We start from the raw sequence: 7,041 nt of genomic DNA on the forward strand, positions 1-7,041 counted from the left end.
CACACCCACGTGAAAATGCTGTGATTTCAGGCTGCACAAAGCGTGATAATAAAACACACGTGAGGAAAACGGATCTTGGAACTGATGGCAGTGGTCTTTTTGTTCTATATTCTCATACGCTTTCATTAGACCTATATATTTTTATTTCACAGTTTTGTCCATGACAGATACCCTTGGGTATAGTCAGATATCTGTATCAACATAGAAAACTACCTAACTTTTGTGATTATCTCCACTGTTTAATTTACATGCTTTTATAGAGAAATTACAAATGGTTAAAGATTGTGAACTATACTTTATCTGCAGTTCTATATTTATAAACAATCGTAAGCTTTGCTCATGTATAAAACCATTTTTTTAATGCTTTTACATTCAGTTTCAGAAGTTTATTTAAGAAAAATTGTTTATGTATTCTAATTGGATATTTTAAACCATAATTAAACTGGAAATGAAAAAATCGCATAATGTTCTCGATATCTTGACAAACAAACACGTTAACCCAATGAAACGTCGTATTCTTTCTTTATCAAAATTTTTAAAAGACGTGTGTGTTTGCGTTTTCTCATAGCAAAGCTACATCGAGCTATCTGCTGAGTTTACTGAGGGGAATCGAATCCCTGATTTTAGTGTTGTAAATCCATAGGCTTATCGCTGTACCGGCGGGAGACATTTAAAAGATGTATTGTAGCTCGAGACTTGTTTAAACTAGAGATACAAAATGGTGTAATAATATCAATGCTTTCCTTGTTTATAATAATATCTTGTTTCCTCTTTATTTATCAGAAGTTTAAGAATATAATTCCATTTTCTGATTTCTACAGAATTCGTTTGCTATTTATTATTATACTCTGCCACGTTGCTTTGATCGAACATTCTGTGATATTTAAAGCAGAACCAGTACTACTAGACTAGGCTCGGCATGACCAGATGGTTAAGGCACTCGACTCGTAATTTGTGGGTCGCGGATTCAAATCCCCATCACACCAAACATGGGGCGTTATAATGTGACGGTCAATTCTACTATTTGTTGGTAAAAGAGTATCCCAAGAGTTGGCGGTGGGTGGTAATGACTAGCTGCTTTACCTCTTGTCTTATACTGCTAAATAGCCCTCGTGCAGCTTTGCACGAAATTCAAAACAAACAAACAAACTACTGAACTATGAATTACATCACACAATATATTATGTTTTACTAAGAGTTTCGTGGAAATTAGATACAAAACAATCTTCAGTTTCTAGCATAATGGCGCTATTACTTAGCTTCAGAAAGCCATTTCATTTCTTACACGTAATATGTAATAAAGAGGAATGCTAGACGCATACTGATGATTCTCAGGGCTCTTGATAATTGCTTATGTTTTTTGGATAAAGTGCTTAAAAATATTTAATATTTGGATTGCCAAAATTTATGCTTAAAAACAGATTATTCAACTTTATTCTCTATTTATTTTTATGTCAAATGCTGCAGAAGTTTGTTTGATTTTATTATGCGTGCACCACCTGCCCAAAGATAGTCAGACATGAATAACTTAGTAGGCTCAATTAATGTTAATAGAACGGGGCCGTGTAAGATGTGAGACTTCGAAGAAAAAATATTATAAAGTTGGCAAGCAGTGTGTAGATAATTTGCATTGTTTTCTTTAATCTGAATTTATTATGTTTCTAAAGTAAATGATCCAATATATATATCTTTATATTATTATTTTTAATACATTTGTTTTCTATAAATTATCACAGGTGGCGGTGTAGCTTTCGGTTGCACTTGAGCAGAAAAAGAGCTCTTTTTTTTTTACACATCTATAGGATACTTATTGCGTTCTTTATCGTAAATAAAAATCAATCAAAGAATTTTACTAATATTTAAGATGAACTGCAATAAGTTGTTTTTTATTATTAAAAATTAAAAAAATTAAAAGGGATGGCATCCAGAGTTATTTATTACGCTAAACAGAATTATGTTCCACACTCAAGTAAAAATTTTAATTGTTTCTATATTTATCATTACAAAGTATGCGATTCAATAACAAAAAAAAACAACAAAAACACCTGTTATTTTACTTGTATAATGTAAAAGTAAAACAAGAACCTTCAAACTTCTTACTTAGGTATTTATCATGTTAATACTTATTTGAACAGTAAATCTAATGTACTGCATCTTAAAATATAGAAATGAATTTTCTAGATATGTAGTCTATAAAACATTCTATTTCTGGTTTGTTTTAAGAAAGTAAAATATATACTGACTGGCACGAATAACCTTGATCCCATATGCGAAAATGGTTTAGTTAGTTGGATAATTTATGGATTTCTATATACGAATAAGTTAATATGTATGATTATTTTATAGTTTTAATTGTTGCATTGGATCTATCAACGTGGATAACAAAATTAAACAGGTAATTCAGTTATATAAAATAAACGATTTGATACTTTCGACGAAAAGTTCTTGGTTAATTATGATATCTCGTGATTCATAAATACCTGAAATCACGTGCTTAATTAGTGCTTTTTTACTCTGGGATCATGCGTTTCAAAGTTGTTTTGAGATTACATACATCACTATTGTACGTTTTCCATATGTATATATATGATGTCATGTGATTTACGGCCAGCTAATATCACGTACCTAGCCCGTGCTTCACTACTCTGTAACTCTTCTTGGGAGAATTTGTTTCAAAGTTGTTTCGAGATTACACGCGTCATTATTCTACTAAGATTATGTACTGCACGTATAATATCGCGTGATTCACAACAGTCTAAAATCACGTGCTTAGTCTGTGCTTCGAAATTCAATAATTCCTCTGGAAGTACGTGTTTCATAGTTGTTTTGAGATTACACGCGTCATTATTCTATTGAGATCACTTGCTTCACGGATACCTGATATCACGTGATTCTCTGTAATAACACATTTTAAGAAACACACTCTTATTCCAAACAGTAGCTATAAAGTAGCAAGGAGATTTTCAGTTGACAAATTTCTTTAAACGCTAATAAATCTGTAACTCGAACAATTGTAAACAAAACGAAAAAAAAAAAAAAACTAATAAATTTATGTCTCAGTGTCGGTAAGTAAATTAAACACTCGAGTTTTTACAAGTTTTTACTAGTAAATTTTGTTGCGTGACTTGTAGCCATTGTATTATGTACTTAGTTTGGGATTTCCAAACAGTGTAATTTTGAATGCAACTTTGTAAATATTTATATAAAAATTGTTATTGCCAAAATTGAAATTATTTTTTCGCGATGATGAACCTTGCGATTGTGCCACGTTTTAATAGAGAAACTAAGAAAACATCTTCAGGGTCAGGAAATATTTTTTCTCGATGTTTACGTTGTTTTGAAAAGTGAATATTATCGTAAAATATTTTGATACAGTGTATAAAAAACATTGAAACTGAAGTAGCCTGAATTTTTAAAAACTTTGCTGGATAACTCAGTCGGAACTTTAATCTCACATTGGAAGTTGGGATTCAGTTTCTCTTTAATTCTATTATTTCCCGGTTTAGATTTGAACACGAAAGTTGCTGGTTGTCGCACCCTCAGGCAAGTGCTGTATTAACCTGATTAAAGAACGCTTAAGGATCACTTAGATAAAATAATTAATAGGTTTAATGACTCAAGTTGAAACATTCTGATATCAGGCTTCATGGGAAAAGAAAAAAAAAAGATGCTTCCTTGCAGTTTTATATTTTTTCTTTCTTTGGAGAGGAGGGAGGTCGTTGACTTTTTCATACATAAGTGTCAATACTGGGAGGAAAAAGGTTGTTGGAAAAGGTATTTATTCAACCAATAATTTCCTTTGTTTCTTAGGAATATTTTCGTAATTAAATGTTGTAAGTGCAACTCGATACTTATATAAATAATGGACATCAAAGTATTGCAGAAAAGGAAAGTGTAAAATGTTTTTAGAGAGAAGGCAGATTTAGCATAAACAAAGGAAAAATAGTATATAAATTCATAGACTGTAGAAGTGTTTCAAAATATTCAAGATATGACTTTTGGCTACGATACAGTGAAAACCATCTTTCCAGCTTCTATTTGCTTTTAATATATGCTCCCAGTGACAAAGCGGTATGTTTTCGGTCTTACAAGGCTAGAAATCGGTTTTCGATACCCACAGCGGGCAGAGCTTAGAAGCCCATTATCTAACTTTGTGGTTGATTATAACCAAACAAACCTTTAATATGTTTAGGAAAGTAAAAACAAAGCACGTGTAGAATGAACATGTTTGGCAAACCACGTTAAGAAAACTTAAATCTTTCAATAGGTGGATCTTTCTTCAAGAGACAAAAAACAACATAATACACACACATATATATATACATAACTGCCTTATTATATAGCATATTTCCTTGGTTCTAGTTAAGAGTTGTCACTGGTCACCATTAAACACAAATAATACTTTGCTGATTATCGTCTTTGTTTCATTTAACTTAAAATAAGCAACTATCGAACTTTGCAACTAGATCCATTTGCTTTGTGCGTATAGGTTTGCAGCTTGTTTCAAAATCTCTGTGAATGAGTATGCAACAATTCTAGGGACACTACAACAGACTGAGCCTGTTCTTTCTGTTGACTTCTTTAAATAAATTATTTTACACCTGGCTAACTTTCCTCTTCAGAGAAGTACTATAATTTTATTGTAATTCAAAGGAATTTATGAAGAAAATGCAAGTGAGTGCTAATTTAAAATATATTATTTCTTTCACAGTTATAAAAAATATTAAAATTTAATTATTCAAAGTAAGGTTTAAATCTTCTTAGCTTTCCACAACAAAAACTAGCTTAGACTTACTCTTCAGTATGCAGTGTGTGATGTTTGAAAACTTATATTAATCCCGTGACATTTTTTTTCTCTAAAGTTAGACTCTATGTAGTATGAAAGGTTTGTTCTTTTCTGATATTTTTCTTTTCCCAGAGTAATTTTTTGCTGATGATTTCTTCTAACCTAAGTCGGTTTCAAGTGCATTTCGTGATGTGTTTGTTTGTACTGAATTTCTCGCAAAGCTGCACGAGGGATATTTGCATAAGTTGTACCTAATTTAGCAGTGTAAAACTTGAGGGAAGGTAGTGTAATGGATATATCATTATATGCTTATTTTAATACCTACGTTTGTTTTACTTTGATGTATGTGACGTATATTGTTGGGTATGTATTGCGTAAGTCCCGCCCGTTCTCTAAATTTGAAGAAGATTGTTGAGGACAAGAATTAACAGTATATGTTTTGTGAAAACACTAGCGTGTCTTCGAATATTGTTGAACGTTCTAGAATATCGTCTAATTGGCATAAAAGCTTACCGAGAGACAGTAAAGAATATTATTGGTCAGCGGTAGTTAATATATTATAAGCTATAATTGTAATTAGAGCTTATTAATCGGAAATCTACAGAATGTATAGATTTCGAACATACGAACCTTTCGACTTCAAGAATATTCAATGTCTTTCTCGGTAAAAAGTGAGCTTGTAAACCATTTAGGCCAAATAAGACCAGAGCTGGCTAGTATTCTTCTCAAGTGAAGTATATCTGTGTATCGATATAAAAGTAACTTATGACTCGTGGGCCTGAACCATTGATAAAATATTCAGTCTCAGACCAGATAAAAGACTGAATATTGTATGTAAGTTTGTAATTTGTTTTGTATATAAATAATTGTTTGTATTATCTATTTGTAATAACCGTTATTATAAATGATCTTGTTGTTTGTGTATTAAATATATTTATGTTAAGAAAAAAATATATATGTATTAATCTTGTTGTCAAATATCATGAATTTAATACATATCGTCATTTAAATTAAAAGTAAAATTTCCAACTATTTCATATCGTAATACGTCATATATATATATAACATACTAAATCGGAGTCCGAGATAAATTCTAATACGTAACAGTAGATAGTCATCACCACCAACCGCCAACTCTTGGGCTACTCTTTTACCAGCGAATAGTGGGATTGATCGATACATTATAACGCCCTCACGGCTGAATGGGCGAGAGTATGTTTGACGTGACTGGCATTCAAACCCTCTACCGTCAGATTATGAATTGAAGACCTTAACCACCTGGTCATGCTAGGCCTGATTCTGTGGAAGCAACATGTTTGCTTGGTTTGTTTGGAAAATAGACGAGGAGCTAGGAATCGTCTGATTGTGAACAAACATTCAATCAGAAAAAAAAAAAGACTTATTTAACAGTTTCAACTTAAACTGAACATCTGCTTAGTACTGGTTCTTTCCAACAATAAGAAATGGAATTATTTTTAAATATTTTTATATTTTCAGTCTATACTTATCCAAACTGTCTCATCAGAATGATTCTCAGAGTATTCAGTTTTATTTTTCAAATTTATTAGCAGTGGATATATTTGAGGCAGAAAACATATGTTTGGTACATTGTTATTATTCGTGTAGGTTTTCGGTCAAAATTATTGTTAAATTAACAATGTGATATAAGTAGGATGTTTCAGTTTAATAAAGATGAAACAGATTGGCGTTATTCAAAAGTGATAAGTGCCGTCAGGAATATAATTTTAGGTTTAAAACATACAATAAACATTGTGTTTCAATGCATAAGTTGCCTTTTAATGGATTTGTTATTTGAAACAATTTAATTTTACAATAATATCGTGTCATGAGAATAATTCTACTTGCCGAAAAACTTATTCATTACTTTGGGGTCGAGAGTACAGGGTAAGTGGTGTTGATTTGCTGCTTTCCCTCTAGTTTATTAGCTCAAAATTTCGAGAAATTTTGAGATAAATATCGATAAGTCCGTTATAACTTCCAAAAGATATACAACTGTTTTTACATTTGAAGTTTTAAGAGATTTTTAAAGACAGTCATACGTTTAATTTTTATTACCGCAAAATATGAAAGAAACAAAACAGCAAACATGAGTAAAACTTGCCTTTCGTAGTCTCATTTCTTAATATAAACGTGACTATAGATAGTAATTTATTTTATGTTTAGTCTTGAAGGTTATTTAATGGAATAAAAATCAACAAACGCTCATATGCTACTCCTTTAGCAGAAAAAATTGA

The sequence above is a fragment of the Tachypleus tridentatus genome, chromosome 9 (assembly GCF_004210375.1).
Source record: "Tachypleus tridentatus isolate NWPU-2018 chromosome 9, ASM421037v1, whole genome shotgun sequence".
NCBI classification, from domain to species: domain Eukaryota; kingdom Metazoa; phylum Arthropoda; class Merostomata; order Xiphosura; family Limulidae; genus Tachypleus; species Tachypleus tridentatus.